Raw genomic sequence first — 19,864 nt, 5'->3', positions numbered from 1 at the left:
AGCAAACCTGGGCAGGAAATACCTTCTGTTCTGCTCCTCTGAGCTGTGCCCTTCGGCAGTGCGAGAATAAAATATGTCACTCTTCCACAGACACCGACAAGCATGTGAAGCCTCTGAACTTGCTAGAAACTTAAAATTCGGCTTTTCCTCCTCCTAGGCCTCTGGAGGAGGAGAAGGACTTGGTTCCCCTACAGATGAGAAGAAGGCTTGGCAGGCCTGGGTAGCGGCATTAGTCGGCAGGGGTCTTTTGTTTTATTTTTTTTTAAGATTTTGTTTACTTATTTTTAGAGAGAGGGGAAGAGAGGGAGAAAGAGAGGGAGAGAACCATCAATGTGTGGTTGCGTCTTACACACCCCCAACCAGGAACCTGGCCTGCAACCCAGGCACGTGTCCTGACTGGGAATCGAATCTGTGACCCTTTGGTTCACAGGCCAGCACTTAATCCATTGAGCAACACCAGCTGATAGGGGTCTCTGAGACTCCTTTACTGAAGGCACCCACAGAGCTGTTCTCTGCCAGAACTGTGTTGCCTCCACTGCCAGGTGTCCACTCCTGGGGTCTGGCTGCCTCAGATGATGTCTTGGTTTGGCCATGCACTTTGCTATGTGATCTTGGTCACAATGTTCATGTGCCTCAGTTCCCCTCTGTCAAATGGAGGTTATGTTTGTTCCTGTCTCCAATGGCCGTGATGAAGACTAAATGTAATGTTTTCAGGAAAGCTTTTAGATGCCTGGCACATAGTAAATGCTCAAGAAATGTTGTTTGTTATCATTGTTATGAAGTAATAATAACACAAGGTAACACTTAGAGCTGGTCAGTGTACTAAGTATCTATGTGTTTGTATCCTCACGAATCTATGAGAACTACTACCCCTGCTGCTGCCACTTTATTGATAAGGAAACCAAGGCACATTTGGGGCTGAAACCCAGGCTGCTGCTCCACTGGAGGGAGGAGGGGATTCTGTTTCCTAATTGACTGCAGCCCCTGGTTTCCCCAGCACAGCCAGCTCCCTGCCTCAGGCTTTGAAAACAATGCTGCCTTATCCAAGTCCCCATCAATACACAAGTAGATAAAAAGAGTTGTAGTACATATATACAATGGAGTGCTGCTCAGCCATAAAAAAGAATGAAATCTTACCATTTGTGACAGTGTATTCGAGGTGAAATAAGTCAGCCAGAGAAAGACAAATACCATACGATTTCACTTATATGTGGAATCTCAAGAACAAAATAAATGAACAAACAAAATTGAAAGAGACTCATAGACACAGAGAGCAGACTGAGGATTGACAGAGGGAAGGGGGGTTGGGGGACTGGGTGAAAAGGTGACGGGACTGAGAAGTACAAATTGGTGGTTACAAATAGTCATGGGATGTAACATACAGCTCAGGGAATAGTCAATAATACTGTAATCACTATGTATGTGCCAGGTGGGTAATAGAAATATCAGAGGGAACACTTTGTAAAGTATATGACAGTCAAACCACTATGCTGTCCACCTGAAACTGATACAAAATAATATTGAATGTCAACTGTAACTGAAAAATTAAAAACAAATAAAATGTCTCTGCCTCATTCTTCCCCAGATCTGTGTCCCCTGGCCCCTGGCACCTTCTCAGCCCTTGTTGGACCCAGTTTCACTGCCACACAGCCCCTCACTCCTCTCTTCACTCTGGTTCCTTGGCAAGGACTCACTCATTCCCTGGTTCCCTTGGGCTCTCTTTCTGCAGATGAGGCCAGAAGCTCCACTGGCAGAGAGACCGTCTGCCCGGCCATGTCTGGCATACAGCAGGCAAACAATGAATATTGAAAGCGTCATCGATCTGAGACCTGAGAGAAGGGACTCCCATTAGATGTAGAGGCACATCCTACTGACGCTGCCTGCACCAGGCCCCTCCCCACGAGGGGCAGGGCTGTGTGTGCGGAGCCCGTGCTGAGTGCCTGGCCCTGTTCAAAGCATCTCACAGGCAGCATCTCATTCAACCTCACCTCATGGAGGGTATCTTTATCTGCTCGGGCCGCCATAACGAAGTACCAGGGACTGGGTGGCTGAACCAACAGGAATGTATTTGCTCACTAGTCTGGGGGCTGGAAGTCCAAGATCAAGGCATTGGCAGGGTTGATTTCCTCTGAGACCTCTCTCCTTAGCTTGTAGATGGCCTTTCTCCCTGGTCTTCCCTCTGGGTGTGTCCCCTAATTTCCTCTTCTTATATGGACACTTGTCATATTGGATTAGGGCCCATCCCAAAGACCTCATTTTACCTAAATTACCTCTTTAAAGACCCTATCTCTAAACACAGTCACATTTTGATGTACTAGGAGTTAAGACTTAAAGATACGAATTTTGGAGAGACACAATTCAGCCGATAACAGGATAGAAGATATTATCTCATTTTTTCAGTTGAATAAACTGAAGCACAGAGAGAATGAGTAACTTACCCGGGTCCACAGCTAAGAGAGGGCAGAATTGGTGCCAGAATAGCCTGAGTCCACAGCCAGAACAGGGGAGCACTGCCTGCGCTCCACCGGGCCCAGAGGCAGGTCTCCAGCCAAATGCTTCTCTATAGCTGAAGAAATCAAGACTTAGAAGTGAAAGTTCTCACCTGAGGCCACTTAGCTGACAGGTGGCAGAGCGAAAACTCCAGCCCAGGTGTTCTGGCTCTGAGCCCAACTTCCTTCTACTCCCCCACCTCCACCCCCTGATTCAGTTCCTTCTGCAGGAAAAGGGGATGGTAATTGGTCCCAAAAAGGTAAAGAAGAGTTTGGGAATAAAAAGCAATGTTGACTTTGGCATCACAGTAAGGGAGAATGAATGAAAATATGGTTTCCTCCAGCACCTCTAACGCTTGCCTTTTATGAACGGCACCTGTGTGGGTCAGAACTGCCCCGGGCAAAGCTGGGAATAAGGCAGCAGAGCTCACCCCCCTACAAAATGTCTTCTCCCTGCCTCCTGCAGCCCCTTCCCTGGCAACAGCCACCATAATAGTGCTAACACTTTCCAAATGATTACTGTGTTGCAGGCACCAACCTGAGTACACACTCATTTAATCCTCTCAACTACTCTGTGGGGTAAAGGGTGGCGTTATTATCATTTCTATTTTATAGATAAGAAAGTCAAGGTCCAGCCCTTTGCCCAGGGTCCCCTAGGAAGCAATGGGAGGAGACTGGATGTAAACCCAGGCAGCTGGCTTCCAGCCTAAGCTCTGGTCCACTCATTCACACTGTGGGGTGGATGGCTGACAGGAAGTTAATGGGTTAGCTTCCCCCAAGTACTCCTTCCCCGGTTCACTGCTCATTTGTGCACTGAGAACTTACTGTACCTACTCTGCCTGCTCTGACCCAGGCCAGCCTCAGATTCCTCCCTCCAGCCTTAGAGGGCAGAGGCCCCTTAAAGAGGAGGCATGGACCCTGTCTAACAGGAGTGTGTCCAAGGTGCTCTGGGGCAAAGAGGGGACTCACAGCCTGGGGAAGTCAAGGAAGGCCGGATGGGGCAGTGACAGACACACAGGGTCTTGACGGGCAGGTGGAAGCTTGCCAGGCAGAGAAAGGGATATTGCCACAAGAGGTCTGAGGCTGGGTGAGGTAAGTAGGAGGAGAGCCCAGAGGTGAAGTTGGCTGGGTGCCATGCTGAAGAGAGGGTTTCATCCTAGAAGCCATGGCATTTTAAGGTCCCTGTGGGACTTAAAGCAACATGGTCTTCAAGCTCAGTAGTAGCTTCCCATCCTCCTTGAACTAAAATCCTGAGTGCACTATGTGGCCTAGAACGCTGGACATAATGTGACTTTCCCGCCTGCGCTCCTGCCCTCTAGACTCATTTCCTGCCCGGTCTTCCTCTAGCTCTACCTGTCTTCCTGATCTTCCCTGAACTGGCCGAGCACATGACCTAACGCTGGACTCGCCACACCCTCTCTGCCTGGAGCTCTCCCCCAGTCTAGTTGTCATCCTCGTTGGTCGGCTGATTGCATTCTGCAGAGCTTGAGCACGGCTCTCAATGAACACTGGTTAAGTGAATGAACGAGCTGGACTTTATTACACTCCAGTTCTTCAGCCCTGCCATTGCGCTGAATAGTCAACCAGGACACACTGCCCCCTCCGGGGAGTCACCCGTTAACTCGGGGCTGCTGCCGGTTGCCAGCGCAGCCTGCAGTGCGGGTCTGGGCTGCAGTCAGACTAACAGTCGGGCTGCTCCTCCGCCTGCAGCTGCATCGAACAACTCTGCTGCCACCAATTCGTCTCAGTAGCAGAAGAGATGCTGTGAAATTGTCTGAATTGAGAAGCTGATGGGAAAGTAAACGGCGCCTGTCATAACCCAACCTAAAGTGACAGACAAAATTCCTTCTGGTAACTTTGGCCTGCTCCTGATGCTGGAAAAGCGCGGAATGGAAGTCTTTCCCACTTCTCCTACCCATACTTCCCTTCACCTCTCTGGGGGCAGGGAGCGATGGAGAGCCTCAGAAAAGCTGCTGGGTGACAGTGGTCTCAGGACAAGATGAGATCCCTGGCTGAGTTATTGGGGAAAGATGTTCTTGGCAAATTTTGAGTGGTCAAAATATCAATAAAGTCTGTGATGGTAAAGAAAAAAAAAAAAAAGTTTCGATTTCTTTCCCTGGAAGCTAAGTGTCAAGCAAAGGTCATATATGTGTGTGTGTATGTGTGTGTGCATATATTTGAGATTTCATTCAGGCCACACTCAGCATTTGAGTCTTGTCATTTTTTTCTCAACTATTTCAGAACGACAAGAAGTAAAAACAACTGTGGGTTCCCAAATCTTGGACCCTAACCCAGTGCTCAAGTTTCTTCCTCATCCTGTTATTATTCCTTCCTGTGGAATGACAATATTAGCTGCTTATGAATAAACCAAGGCCTTTTTCCAGCAGTTGCAGATGAAAATTTGTTTTTCAGGACTGAGCCCGATTGAGAAACAGCTAAAGGATCCACGCCCAGGATCGGGGCTCATAGAACCCTAAAACAGCTCCCCTCTGCTTCCCGGTAAGGAGAAAAGAAAACGGCTGTCAACTTTACACGTGAATCCACAACCGGTTTTAAAATAATTATTTAAGGGAAAGTGGCAGTGGGGAACTCTGGAAAGCAGATGTCTTCACACTTCAGGAGAGAGATTCTTCCCCTAGGAAAAGCTCAGGTAGTCCCTGCGCGATGCTGAAGAAGACATTTGGATGCCGTTTTCTATAAATCTGTGCATGCGGTGTTGGGTTTTATAAGCCCACAATGTACAATGTGCGAAGAGTCCCTTGGGATTAGGTAATTGTCTGCAGCTTTTGCGGGCTCTGCTGGGAGTGGGCTCTGGATGTTTACTGCCTGAAGACTGCAAGACAGCGTTCACGCTGCAGGCACGACGCACAAAAGTGGGAGGTGGGCTAGCTCCCCATCGTTCCCAATATGTACAAGTTGGCAAGCTGTGAAATTTTGGAAAGGACAGGCGGGAGTTGGAGAGAGCAGAGCGGCGCTGGCTTGAAACCCCAGCTCAGAGGTGCGCGCTGAGCCGGTTCTCCGTCGGAGCACTAGATGGCGCTAGCAGCCTTCCCCGACTGAGCTGCCTCCTCCGGCGCCGCCGACCGAAGAGGAGGCTTTCCCAGCGCGAGGTCCACCAAGAAGTGACTGACGACAGCCCGAACGCGCTTCCCTTAGCTTCGGGAGCCCACAGCGCCAACGTGTAAGGCCATCAGTGATGTGTTTAGCCCTGGAAGGCAGCACGTCTAAAGGTTAAGACCCACTGCTTTGCACGGCCATGCACTGCTTTCCAATCGCTTCCTGCCAGGAGGGGCGGGTTCCCTCACTGGGACTTTTTAAAAATCTTGACTTGATTTCTTGCCAGCACAGCTTACCCTCCACCAGCTAGCTACCAGAGATCTTCCCTGAGAGACGTAATTGCTCTGTGTCCTCTAATACTTGTTTTCTCTCCCCCTTTCTCCCTGGCCCCCGACCCCCGCTACCCGCTTTCCCCCCATCCTCTGACATGGGGGCAGCCAGGAGTCACCCCGCACGTGGGAGTTACCCTTCTCCCCCCATTGGGTTCAGGAGAGGCACTCAGAGGCTCAGATGGGGAGCTAGCCCATCTCCTAGTTTTGTGCGTCATGCCTGCAGCGAGGACGCTGTCTGACGTCAGACATTATGCCTCAGACTTGGAAGGTGTCTCCATGTACAAAGGGACATAAAGATTTACCTGTATGAGACCTCAAGTTCAGAGAGTTGTTATGTCATGTTCAGTACCAGCGCTTTCTGTTGGTCTGTCTTCTCTTTTTTATCATTATTCTTTACTCCATGCTTAATTGCCTCAAGTGGTTCACAGGGTAAGGGATAAAGAAGCCAGTGACTCTCAAACCAGTAGGAGATAATTAACAGGTGAATACCGGAAAAGGGGCAAGGAAATGACATTCCGAAGCTCCTCACACATATCTCTGGGGTCAAAAGGAGGAAGATTGTCAACACCAAACACATAGAAATGGGAAGATGTAGCTAGATAACTTTGCAAATAAGTTGAGGATAGACCTATAACTAGATTCATTGTCGTCGTCGTCGGCAGCCGTCTGTCTCGAGAGATGATGGTGTAGCTTCTTAAGAGTCTATCTGCACCGCCGAGAATGGCTGTGCAGTCCGACTCGGGAGTGACACGGTATCTGTCCCCTCCCGTGTTGAATCGACATCTTGCGATGATGCTGGAGTGTCCTCTCCAGTGAAGCTGAAGCTACAGAGCCTGGGCAGGGTGATATGGAGGGTCTGCTGTTTCCCATGCAGCAGACCCCCCCTCTCTTCGCAGCTGAAGGGTCCAAGGGAAAGACGGAGTCAATACAGCTTGGCTTCAGGTGCGCCGCAGGAGTTGCCGGTGTTGACTACAACGTCAAACCGCCTTAGGGACTCTGGCTCCGGATTTTCTGTCGGGGTTTACTCCCTTAGCCTTTCCCCTGAAGAGGTATGCCGCAAGGCAGTGGAGGTTTTTTGGAGTCAGAGTTTTCCTTCTCTGATGTGCCCTGACTGGAAGATCGAACCAGCGACACTTAGCTCGCAGGCCGACGCTCAATCCACTGAGCCAAACCAGCCAGGGTCTATAACTAGATTACCCTTAGTTAATCACACCCGGAGTTAAGTAGCTAATCATGTTAGATTGTGACCCCAGATTAACCAGTAATGGAGAAATGGGGGAGAAGGAGAGGAGAGGGGAAGCTAACCGCATTAGGGAGGGGGAGCTATTCACGTTAGTATAAAACCAGTTTTCTTTGTCTACTTCGCGAGCGCATGCCCCTGGCTGGCAGTGCGCCAGACTCTGCAGACTTGTGAATAAACGCCTCGCTTTGCTGCTGAAGTCCTGTGTCCCGGTTTTTTATTGTGAGCATTCCTCACAATCCGTCGTCGGCAGCCGTCCATCTCGAGAGACGATGGTGTAGCTTCTTAAGAGTCTATCTGCACCGCCGAGAATGGCTGTGCAGTCCGACTCGGGAGTGACACGGTATCTGTCTCCTCCCGTGTTGAATCGACATCTTACGATGACGCTGGAGTGTCCTCTCCAGTGAAGCTGAAGCTACAGAGCCTGGGCAGGGTGATATGGAGGGTCTGCTGTTTCCCATGCAGCAGATCCCCCCTCTCTTCGCAGCTGAAGGATCCAAGGGAAAGACGGAGTCAATACAGCTTGGCTTCAGGTGCGCCGCAGGAGTTGCCGGTGTTGACTACAACGTCAAACCGCCTTAGGGACTCCGGCTCCGGATTTTCTGTCGGGGTTTACTCCCTTAGCCTTTCCCCTGAAGAGGTATGCCGCAAGGCAGCGGAGGTTTTTTGGAGTCAGAGTTTTCCTCACAATAGTATCCTCAAATTCACATTATCTAGGGGGGGGAGTGTATTCTTGAACATGTATACACATGCAGACATCTGTATGTGTACATGTACATACTTGTACATATGTTTGTGTGTATATATGCATTTGAGTAGGAATGTACTTAAAATGTGTTCACACACACACACACACACACATACACACACACTCAGACACCCCTAACCCAACATCAACAAAGCCCAAGGACGATCAACAGAGAGCCCAAGGGTTCACACTGGGTTTCACATTGGGTTAGGGGCAGAACTTGGCCTCCATTCCAGGCATCCTGACTCACAGTCAGTCCTCCCAGAATGTGTGCTTGTCTTTAATTCATATAAATAATTTGTTAGTCAGATCTAGCAAAAAGGAAAAAAATCAGAAACCACTCTAGGTCTTTCATACAGAGGGGACTTGACTTGATACAGGGAATTGGTTAGACAAGGGATGGGAGAGCTGAGAAGACAGACATGAAGATGGAGGGACCCAGAGATTATCCACCCAGGAAAGCACCACCAGCACCCCTACAGCTGGAGGGGCCATGGGAAGAGTGATAGAACCAGAGTGCAGAGCTGGAGCTTATGGCTGGGGCTCCAAAGTGGGGGTTGCCTGGTGGGATGTGAAACAGTTGGGACCTTCTGCAATCTGCCGCAGCCACAGAAAAGGCACAGGGCCTGTGGGACATACCACAGAAATAGAGGAGGAAACACCCTGGCCCCGCCTTCCTCCCACCTTCCAATCTTCTATCAGGGCTTCCTGGTGCCTCAACCAATCAGAAGGTGGAGGCAAGAGAAGCTGGGAATTGTAGTTCCCTGTGATACAAAGTGGAGCAGGGGAAGGGCAGAGATAGATTGAGAACAAACTGGCAGTTCCTGAGCAGAATGGTGGTGTGCTGTGATGCATGTGTGCATGTGTGCACGTGTGTGTGCATGCATTTAGTATAGTATTGACATGAAGCACGTGGACTGCCTGATTCAAATCTCAGCCCGTGTGTGTGCATGCATTTAGTATAGTATTGACATGAAGCATGTGGACTGCCTGATTCAAATCTCAGCCCCTCCATTTACTAGCTATAGAACTGAACTTATCTGTGTCTCTGTTTCTTCCTTTGTACATTAGGGATAGTAATGATGAGCATAGATCTCATAGGATTTGTGAGGACTAAAGAAATGAATCTATGTCAAGTTCTTAGATGGTGCCTGGCATGGAGAGAGCATTCAGTCTCAGCTACTTTTTTTTTTTTTTTAAGATTGGTCCATGTTATAGTACAGGCATCAGCTAGTCTGTGGCTTCTAACTACTGCACATGTTCCCACAGAGCATGTCCACCACATTTTATCCAAGGGAGCACGAGGCAACTCTGATCCACTGTCCGCTTTCTGTTGAGATGCCTGGAGGGGTAGATGTGCATTGAATTCAGGAACAAAATCAGATGGTTGCATGTCACTGCCATATGTGATTGTACTGAAATCCAGGATGACACCTTTAGGGTCGGTTTAAGGGCAGGGTTACTTTGAAGCATTTGTCAATGGGATGAACTAAAAGTGCTTGGTGAAATTCATTTGACTGAAGTTTAACCTCTCATAAATGAAATAACTTGGCTGTGTTCTTCTATTACAATATAAGTTCCATAAAAGTAGCGTTCATATCTCATTTCACTGATCGAATCCCTCCCCTGCTCCCCACAGCTGCCCTGGGAGTTGGGCATTGTTATCAACTGAGGAAATGAGGTTCGGAGCAGTTAAAAAAAAAAAACTTCCCAGTGGCTGAGCCAGGATTGGCCTGAAGTCTGAACCTGATCCTTTCGCCAGACTGCCTCCCTCAAGGTGGTGGCAGCTAGCCTGACTGGTGGAGCAGGAAGTCACCTTTCGCTTGTGGCTGAGAGAGTGGGTTGACTCCATGGGCCTGAAACTTGGGTGAGAAGGACCAGAATCTGTTGCAGATAGCCAAAGGGCCGCAGGCAGAATCTGAGATGCAGTCAGAACCAGGAGTATGTGAGAAGTGATTCCAGGTCTGAAACCATCCAGGGGAATGCTGGGCATCCTCACCTAAGGGCAGGAATGGTGGGTGGGAAAAGCAGGCTCAGAGGACTGAGGTCTTGGTGGGATGACAGGTAGCTTTATGTGATTTCATTGAGTGATTACTGCAACAGCCCATTGGGTCTATGTAAATGATTGCATTTTGTAATTGAATCCAGCTGGGAGATCTGAACTAATTCTTGGCTCTGCCAGTTTAGAGGCTGGCTCATTGGGACAATCGCTCTGCATTTCCAAGGGTGGATGTGGACCATTTATCTATGCCTTGTTGGCTCAGCAGGTCTAGAGTCAATGCTAACAAGAGCAAATTCATATTCCTAAAACGCCATTTTTATCATATTGCTCCTGGATTAAAACCCCGCAACGACTGCCCATTACCTTCTGGGAAAAAGCCAAATGGCACACCTGGACAGGTGTCAGTCCTCTGCAGTCAGCCCACAGCCTGCCTTTGCAACCTTACCTTCCTCCTCCTCCCACACTTAATATTTATTGAGTGCCTACTGTATTCTGGGCACTGCAAGGCATGATGATTAAGATTTGGGCTATGCCATTGTTTGAGTGTTGAAATACTAATGCCTAGCATGATGGTAGTAGGAGTGGGGTCCTTGGGAGTTGCTTAAGTCATGAGGGTGGAACCCTCATGAATGGGATTATTGAACTCGATTATTATCGAGCTCCCTCACCTCTTCTGCCATGTGAGGACACCACAGGAAGAGGGCCGTCTGAGACCCAGAAGAGGTTCTCTCAGCAGAACCTGACCACACTGGCAACCTGTTCTGGGACTCCCAGCCTCCCGAACTGTGAGGAACAAATTTCTATTCCGTCTGCCTGCCTGTCCATCTCTCTGCCTCTATCTTTCTCCACCTTCTCTCTTACCTTGACCCCTTTCTGATCATTGGCTTTGTCCTGCAGGTTCTCCCTAAAATCCTACCTTCTCTGCAGACTCCTGTTTGCAGGTGCCTTCAAGAGGACAAGCCCCACCTCAGCCTGCGTGTCCCCAGTTGTCAAGCATCAGGCCCCCCCTGCCATTCCCTTTCTGGGATTCTTTGTTCAAATGCTCAAGAGAACTGGCTTGTCCCCCAGGTGCTCATGTGGTCAGGAACCAGGCCTTCGCTAGGCCTCAAGGTAGCACAGTGGGAAGGACAGACAGTGGGGTGGGGCACAGGAGGACACAGTCTCCATGACAACTCCTTAGACAAACCTTTGGTACTGGCATACATCAGAGATATTAAAGGTTCTGTTCCAGACCATTGCAGAAAAGCAAATGTTGCAATGAAGCAAGTGACAGGAAATTTTTGGTTTCCCAATAGACATAAAAGTTATGTTTACACTATACTGTAGTCTATTAAGTGTGCAAGAGAGTTATATCTAAAAAAACAATGCACTTCCTTAATTTAAAAATACTTTCTTGCTAAGTCCTTTGTTGTCATTTTGACAATTTTCACAGCATCTTCCCCAGGAGTAGATTCCATCTCAAGAAAGCACTTTCTTTGCTCGTGCATGAGAAGCAACTCCTTGCCAGGTCAAGTTTTGTCATGAGATGGCAGCAATTTAGTCACATCTTCAGGCTCCACTTCTAATTCTAGGTCTCTCACTATTTCCCCCACATCTGCAGTTACCGCCTCCACTGAATTCTTGAACCCCTCAAATCATCTATGAGGGCTGGACGCAACTTCTTCCAAACACATGTTAATGTTGATATTTTGACTCCTTCCCATGAATCACCAGTGTTCTTTTTCCTTTTTTTAAGATTTATTTATTTATTTTTAGAGAAGAGGGAAAGGAGGGATGAAGAGAGGGAAACATAGACATGCGAGAGAAACATTGATTCATTGCCTCTCGCACGCTCCCAACTGGGAACCGGGTGGCCCACGGCCCAGGCTATACCCTGATTGGAAACCAAATAGGCAACCTTTCGGTTTGCAGGCCAGTGCTCAATCCCCTGAGACACCAGCCAGGGCACACATGTTCCTAATGGCACCTCAAATGTAACATAAAAGATCACCAATCACGGATCATCACAATGAATATGATAATAATGAAAAAACTGGAAATGTGAGCATTTCCGAAATGTGACACCAAGCTATGACGTGAGCAAATGCTGTTAGAAAAATAGACTTGCTTGATGAGGAGTCGCCACAAACGTTCAATTTGTAAGAAACACATGACATTTACAAAGCAGAACAAAGGGGAGTGCAGTAAAATGGGGGTATGTCTGTATTTTACCGAAGATGGAGTGGAGGCCTAGGACAGACTGCTCGCTCCCGTTTACCCTCAGGGGACACTTGCCCTGTTGTGCATGTCCCCAGTTGGATGAGAATTAGAAGGTCTTGGAGGCCAGGAAGCGTGTGCTAGACTTCTTTGCATTCTCCCACTCCCCCTGCTCCCCAGCCGTGGCCCTCAGCCAGGCCTGGCTCAGAGCTGAGGCTGAATACACATTCGTGGATTTGAGGACGCAGGCCAGGATTTCAGACCAGTTAAATTCATTTCCTTTCATCATCATAGCCCGGAATTTCAATTGTGCCAGTGATGTCAAAGAGGCGTGAAATGGAAGGCAGGGGAGCAGCTGGAGGCTATGCGTCTATACGATATGACTGTATTTAACAACGTTTTTTAAAAATGTGGTAAAATATACGTAACAAAATTTACCCATTTTTAAGTGTACGGTTTGGTGGCATTAATTACATTTCCACTGTGGTGCCACCATCACCACCATCCCTCCCCAGGTATTTTTCACCTTCCCCAACTGAAACGCTGTCCACTTTAAACAACAATGTCCTGTTTTCCCTTCCTCTCAGCCTCGGGCCGCCACCTTTCTACTTTTTGAGTCTATGAATTTGACTCCTCACATAGGACAGGTCGTATACAATATTTGTCCTTTTGTGTCTGGCTCATGTCACTCAGCATAATGTCTTCAAGGTTTTATCCTTATAGCCTGAGTAAAAATGTGCTTTTTTAGAGCTAAATAATATTTCATGGTATGTGTCTACCACATTTGGTTTATTCTTCCATCTATCGATGGACGACACTCAGGTTACTTCCCCCAATAGCTCTTTTTAAGAAAAAAATTAATTTAGCCCTCATGATGTTCCAGGCCTTGCACACAATCTCTAGAATGCATTGTTTAATTTATCTCCCCAACAGCTTTAAGAGTTGCATATCTTTATCTTCTTTCAGGATGGAAAAACTGAGGCTTGGGAAAATGGAGGAGTTCACCTCCCATCACCCAGCAAGTAAGTTTCAAGGCCAGTGTCTCTTCGGGACATGTGATGCCAGAGTCTATAAGCTTCCCACCCACTTAAGTAGCACACTGGTAATGCCATCAGCAGGATCCTGAACAAGGAAATCTGTAGAACAAATGACCCTGTGCTTTCAACAAATAAAATGGAGGGGGAAAACAAAACAAAACAAAACAACAACAAAAAAAAAACCACGAAAATAAATAAGGAAGAGAACCTAGAGATGAAAAGAGATTTAATAGACAAATCAACCAAATGAAATGATTGGATTTGTTTGGATCTCTATCTGAAAAAAACCGCTGTTCAAAAAGTGAACGACCGGGTAAATTTAAACAATGGGTAATCTCTAGAGGTATGAAAGTATTATTAATTATTATTATTATTATTTTGGTGTACCAATGGTATGGTGGTTGTGTTCTAAAGAGAGTGAGAGTCTTAAAGGTACAAACTGAAATAGTTAGAGATAACATTCATGATGTTGGTGTATAGAATTTGCTTCACAATAAAATTGACTTTGAACTGGTAATAGCTAGAACCCAGAGATTAAACAAGACTTAAGAGACACGGAAACCAAATGAAATATACTGATCCCTGTTTTGATCTTGATTCCGATAAATCAAATATGAGAAACAATCCAGGAGACAATAGGGGAATTTGAACTCCAAAGTGTTTGAATGATATTAAGGCAATATGTTTAATCATTTTAGGCCTGATGATGATATGGTAGTTATGTTTCAAAAAAAAAAAAAGAGTCCCTGTTTTTTAGAGATGCATACTGAAACATTTAAGGAGGAAAGGATATGCTATCTGGAATTTGTTTCAAAATATTCCAAGAGCAGGGTGTGGGGACAGTCAGTGGGGAGTATAGATCAAAACAGATTGGCCATGTGGTGATAATTATTGAAGCTGGGTGATGTGTACTTGGGGGTTTATTTTACTATTGTGTTTACTTTTGAATATGCTCAAAAGTTTCTACAATAATAAGCTTAAAGGCAAGTGCTTATGAAGAAATAGTATCCCATTCCTATAAGATGGGAAACTAAAGCTTGAGAGGTTAAGTAACATGTAATCCAAACTGGTCTGCCTGACCCTAAAGGTCAAGCTCTTTCCTTTGGCATCACAGTGCAGCTGCACACTGGAGTGGAGTTAGACTTGGATTTTGCGTGTCCCCCCCAGAACCACATGGAGGAAGTTCATCTGCAGTAGGAAAGAGCCCAATATCCCATAACTGAGAAATGGCCACCGAGAGACACAGAGAGAATGATATGGAGTCTCTGCATCCAGTCATGCCTGAAATCAACTCCATTCCAGGAACCGTCGTTTCTGGAGTCAATAAATATTCCTTTTGCTGAAATTGGCTTGGCTTGAGTTTTCCTTGCTTGCAACCCAGAGTTCTGGCTAAGACTTGCTTTATTACCCAGAGGCTTCCTGATTCATGGCTTGTTCATCTGGCTTTTCTCACTTTGACTCTCACAAATGCTAATAAGTCAAGAATGTGTGTGAAGATCTAACTACGAGGAGACTGGCTACAGAATTATTTATTATGGTGAAAACTTTGGGAAAAAACTTAGATGGCCCATTATAAGGGATTGTTCACCTGCATGATGACCTAGTGTTCTTAGGTCTATTTGGGTTTCTGGGTAAAAAGTGACACCTAGTGATATTAATGCCGTGAGTATGGTACCCGTGCGGGGGTTCAGCTCCACTTGTCTGGCTTTCTCCTTGAGACATTTTACCACTGCCTGGTGCTGTCTAGGAAAACACTGTTTCTCCGCATGAAGCTGTCCTTTGGGGTGGCTTACCTGAGCCCTGGGCGTCAGAGCTGGGCTAGGTTTGTGGGGGTGGGAGAAGCAGGGAATTGTCCTTGCAGTGGACTATGGTATTCATGTTTCTTCTCTCTTTGTTCCACATGCTCCCCCTGTCTTCTGCTAATAGACCCCCACAGCCCAGGCCTGGCCACTCAAAGCTTCTTCTCCCCAGGACAATTGTGAATGGTGAAGAAAAGGCATGGGACCCAAACAGAACCCTTCCCTGAGAAAGATATTCCCTCCTTTGCTCTCTTTCTCTCCTTCCTAGATTGCCAGTTTATTATAAAAGTATATAACTCAGGAAGAGCCAGATGGGAAAGAACACAGGGCAAGGCATGGGGAGGGGTGCAGAGCTTCCTTGCCTTCTCCAGGGTGCCACTCTCCAGGAAGCCCCACACTCCTTTGTTTCACTGAAGTTTGTAAGCTGGAACCCCTGGGGTAAAACCATAGTAAGACACTCAGGAGCACTGTGGCTGGTGTGGCTCTGTGAATTGAATGCAGGCCTGCAACCTAGGTCACTGGTTCGATTCCCAGTCAAGGCACATGCCTGGGTGGAGGGCCAGGTCCCCAGCTGGGGGTGTGCAAGAGGTAGCCAATCAATATCTCTCTCACACATCATCTATGTTTCTCTCCCTTTCTTTCTCCCTCCCTTTCCCTCTCTATAAAAATGAATAAATAAAATTTAAACAAAAAAGAAGGAAAGAAACTCAGGAGCTGTGTTTTACGACCATGGACAAGGCACAGAGAAAGCCAGTTTGCAGAAAATCAGGATGGAACAGATACACAGAGAGAAGAAACATTCTTGGCAGCATCCCATCTACTTCCTGGTTCTTGATCTTTCCTGAGGTTCTGCTGCATCTCTGACCTTGGGCTTCAGTGGACACCTTGGAGTCTACACAATCAACCCCAATTTTTGCTGAAGCTTTAACTGGTCTTTGCTCTTTGCCAACCAAAAGGGCCCCAGCTAATATATTCACTATTCTCCTTTCCCCTTCTGAAGCCTGTGCACAAAACTGCTCCCTCCCCCTCAGTCACATACAGACAACTGCCCCTAAGCAAGCCATCAGGTGCAGACCAATCCCTGGGCCACCCATTCAAGCCTGGTGTCACACCCAGCCAAACAAAACCCCTTTACACAACCTAGAACTCACAATGCCTCCTACTTTAAGTCTAAATATTATCATGTCAATTGATGGTCATTGGCAACAATTCAATGTCAACAAGAATCCCCAATTTGGGGTGCAGTGAAGAAGGAAACCTTATTCAGTGCAAAACAGCTCAAGTTGGATATAGCACAGAAAACAGCACTGCTGCGAGGCAGCCGCGGAGCTGCGCCCCTCTCCAGCTAGACAGCTCTGTGCTACTCCCCCATGATCTGCTCCAGTCTGCTTTGGGGAGACGTCTTTGGTGTTTCCGCTCAGCCAGAGAGATGTCACCTTCAGCGGAAAGGGGAAGCACACTCTCTGAGCCAGAGAGGAGCTGGCTTATACGGACAGAAATCCCTGCCCCTGGTCCCTGATTGGTCTGTCCTCATGCAAATGAGGGCTCCATATCCTTGCAGTTTGATTGGTCCAAAAGGTACTTTCCTGATTGGTCAGAAATAGAGCTGCTCTGATTCGGTGGAAGATAAGATTCCATGTGCTCCTTTATAAGGGCTGGCTTGATGGCAGAAACACAGTGCAGAGGAAGGTGGCCAGTGCAGGCTTCTCTGGGAAGTGCCGTTTCGTGAGAGGCCCCTGTGCAGAAATGGCTGCTCAGCTCTGTGTGGTTTTTTTTTGTTGATTTGTTTTCATTGTAGCCCAGTTAACCACCAGAAGCCCTTCTTAATAGCTGTCTTCTTTCTCAGGGTTGACATAAATAACTATCATTAATTCTAACTCAATCAAGTTGTTAGATATGGAGGAAATAGAAGAGTCAGTATTCAGACCTACCTATGTCCACCTGTATAGGAAGGTGCTTAATCATTTTATCCTGTTTTCTTTAAAAAAAAAAAATTTATTGTGGTAAAGTACACCTACCATACAATTTAACATCTTCGGTGTTTCTTTAACTGAAGCACATTCACATTGTTGTGCAGCCATTACCACCGTCCATCTCCAGAATTCTTTTCCGCTTCAACACAAAAACCTTGTGACCATTTTCTATATTTGCATATCAACCAATCTTTCAGAGCTTTATTTCAAGGAAGTAATCTGTGAAATCTGTAGTCCTGAGGGTAAGGGCCCCTCCCTCAGTGCCACCAGCCAGCGCCTCTCTGGTCTGACTGCCCCCCCCCCCCCCATCAGCTAGATCAGCTGGTAGGAGAGGTATTCAGCCCCCCACCCACCATGCTGCCCTTCACAGTTGGAGCATCAGTGGCCTCTCAGCTCGGCAGCAGAGTACACAGACTTGGACACTCACCAGCTGAGCTCCAAAGCCTCTCCAGTCGCAAGAATAAATGAAGACGACCCTGAGGTGAGGGGACACAGGCTTGATGCGAGGCTCAGGAGATAACCTGCCAGAGTGTGGCAGCTGAAGGGGGACGGCCACACACAGAGAAAAAGGACTCTCTCAGACAGTGGCTCCCTGGCTGGGGGCTGCCTCAGTGCCTCAGGAGTTAGTTGGGAGGCAAGCGAACTTCCTTGAGTTGCTTACAGAGGCTGGGATGCGGCACTGTGCCCCAAGCCCGTCATGGGGACAGTTGTTTCTTGGTAATCTTCTGGGTCACTCATGACCCTCCAAATTCAAACCCAGGGACTGGAGCTCTGATTCCTGGGTCTACCGGCCTGGGGTTGCTGAGATCTCGGTCTTGCCTGTGAGACTCCCTGGCATCAGCCAGACTGTCCCAGCTCAAGCACTCTGGGTTTGTATGACCCCCTGATGTGGACCTTGGGGGCACTTACTCAGGCTCCTCACATGTGTGTCATTAAAACAAAACTTATTTCCAACTGCCCCAGGTTGCATGTGAAAAGTCTTCTGAGAAAAGTCTTGCGTGTGCTAAGGATGACCACCATCATCATCCCTCAGTGGGAACCCTCTGTCAAGTTCTCCTTTGGTAACAAGAAGTGGCCAGGCGTGGAGGAGAACTCTGACGGGAAGGACCGAGCTCCCGCCTCCACTCCTGCCAGCGCTCTCCTGTCTTGTGCTAACAGACCTGCAGTTCCCCGTGCTGGAGAGACCAGCTCTCCATTCAGCCATCTGTTCCTTCCTCCCAAACAAAGCCTCCTGGTTCCATGGATCATCTGAGACCTTGGCGCTTCTGGGGAGACTTCTGAGCACCAGTGCACCTTGATTTCCTACAATCCTCCATAAACCACCTACCACAGGCCCAGCATGTGACCACACTCCCTACTTCCCAGAGAGACGAGCTATCAGAAGGGGACATGCCTACAGCAGCTGCCCCTATCCCTCCCCTCTTCCCATCCATCCCGGAGCTCCACTTCCTGTCTAAGACACTCATGCTCTGACCCCTCAGAGGCCCCTCTATTACTTGTGATTTTCCCTCGTCCTCCTCTCATACCAGCTGTTTTAGTTTAGTTAGAAACAGAACCTCCAATACAGTGTGTGGTGTGGTGTGGTGTTGTGTGTGTGTGTGTGTGTGCGTGTGTGTGTGTGTGTGAAGGGGGGAGGGGCGAGAGAGAGAAACAGGGAGAGAGAAAGAGAACAAGAGATTTATTTTAAGGAATTGGCTCATGCAATTGTGGGCTATAGCAAGTGTGAAATTTGAGGGGCAAGCTGGCAGGATGGCCACCCAAGGAAGACTGGATGTGTTGCAGCTCAAGGCTGAAGGCAGTCTGGAGGCAGAATTCCCTCCTCCTTGGGGGACCTCAGTCTTCTTCCCTTGAGGCCTTTAACAGATTGGATGCAGCCCACCCGCCATCTGGAGGATAATTTTTACTCACAGTCTACTGTCTCAAATATTAATCTCATCTGAAAAACATCTTCGCAGCACCATCTAGACTAGTGTTTTACTAACTGTCTGGGTACCATGGTCTAGCCAAGTTGACCCATAAAGTCATAGCTGTGGTCAAGAGTTTTATGTTTACTAAGTGATAGTCATTGTACTAAACCCACCACAATGTCTTATTTAATCCTCTCAATAACCCCATAAGGTAGATCCTGTTGTTATCCCCGTTTTACAGTACGAGGACATTAAGTTACATAATGAGCGGCAGAGCCCTGAGTGAAACCCAAGTCTAACTCAGGAGATTATGCCCTTAATCTCTCATATCCACCCCTTCCCAGCCGCCTCCCTATGCTGGCTCTCCCTATTTCCTATTCCCTATTTTTATCCTATGATTATACACACTCAATTCTCTCTGATTAAACAACACAAAAAACTTCCCATTATCTCTTTCCCAGGGAAATGTCTTTGAAAAAGTTGCTCGCTCTTGGTGTCTCCAGTTCTTATCTTTGCTCGGCCCACAGCATCCTGACGTCAGCCTCTTCCAGAATGAGGAAACAGTGTTGACCAAGGTCACAAGTGATGTCCATATTACGAAAGCCAGAGGATGTGGCCCTTTTATCTAGGTACTTATTATAACAGTAGCAATTGTTCATTGTTATTAAAAAAAAAAAAATAGAAAGCACTTTCGGTCTAGATGGCATTGGTGTAACTAACTGTTTGTGGCATACATTCTGCCATAAACACATAGCAGTTATTTATAAAACTTTCAAAAACTGAAGATGTAAAAAGGCATAATTGAACTCACAAACAAGAGATCACCTCCGTAAACCAAAGACTCACAGCATGGCTGGCTCCTGGGCAGGAGCAGGCAGGGGTCGGCGGGGTTGGGCCTCCCGTGTAGAACTAAGCTAGTCTGGCTCCCAGGAAGCAGGGACAGACATGTTCCCGGTGAGGCAGGGGCTCAGGGCCCAACTGCAGGCTGGATCCAGGGCTGGTGGTTTCTCCGCTTAGGACAAGCGATGATGGAGTTCCCCTTAACCACTGCTCGATGCTATAGCTGATGCGAAGCTGAGGGCCT

The 19,864-nt window shown here is 47.6% G+C and overlaps 1 long non-coding RNA gene across 1 annotated transcript; it reads left to right on the top strand.

Annotated features, from left to right (window-relative positions):
• Positions 1-5,506: 5,506 nt before the first annotated feature.
• LOC150020289 (uncharacterized) lies at positions 5,507-14,387 on the top strand. Its single transcript, XR_016509338.1, has 3 exons — positions 5,507-5,670; positions 13,031-13,086; positions 14,269-14,387. It is a non-coding gene; the product is annotated as an uncharacterized LOC150020289 (long non-coding RNA).
• Positions 14,388-19,864: the final 5,477 nt, after the last annotated feature.

Source organism: Furipterus horrens, unplaced genomic scaffold, assembly GCF_987537825.1.
Source record: "Furipterus horrens unplaced genomic scaffold, mFurHor1.1.pri manual_scaffold_2, whole genome shotgun sequence".
Lineage (NCBI taxonomy): Eukaryota > Metazoa > Chordata > Mammalia > Chiroptera > Furipteridae > Furipterus > Furipterus horrens.
The sequence above is the reverse complement of the archived record's forward strand: the minus strand, read 5'-3'. Positions and strand labels throughout refer to the sequence as shown.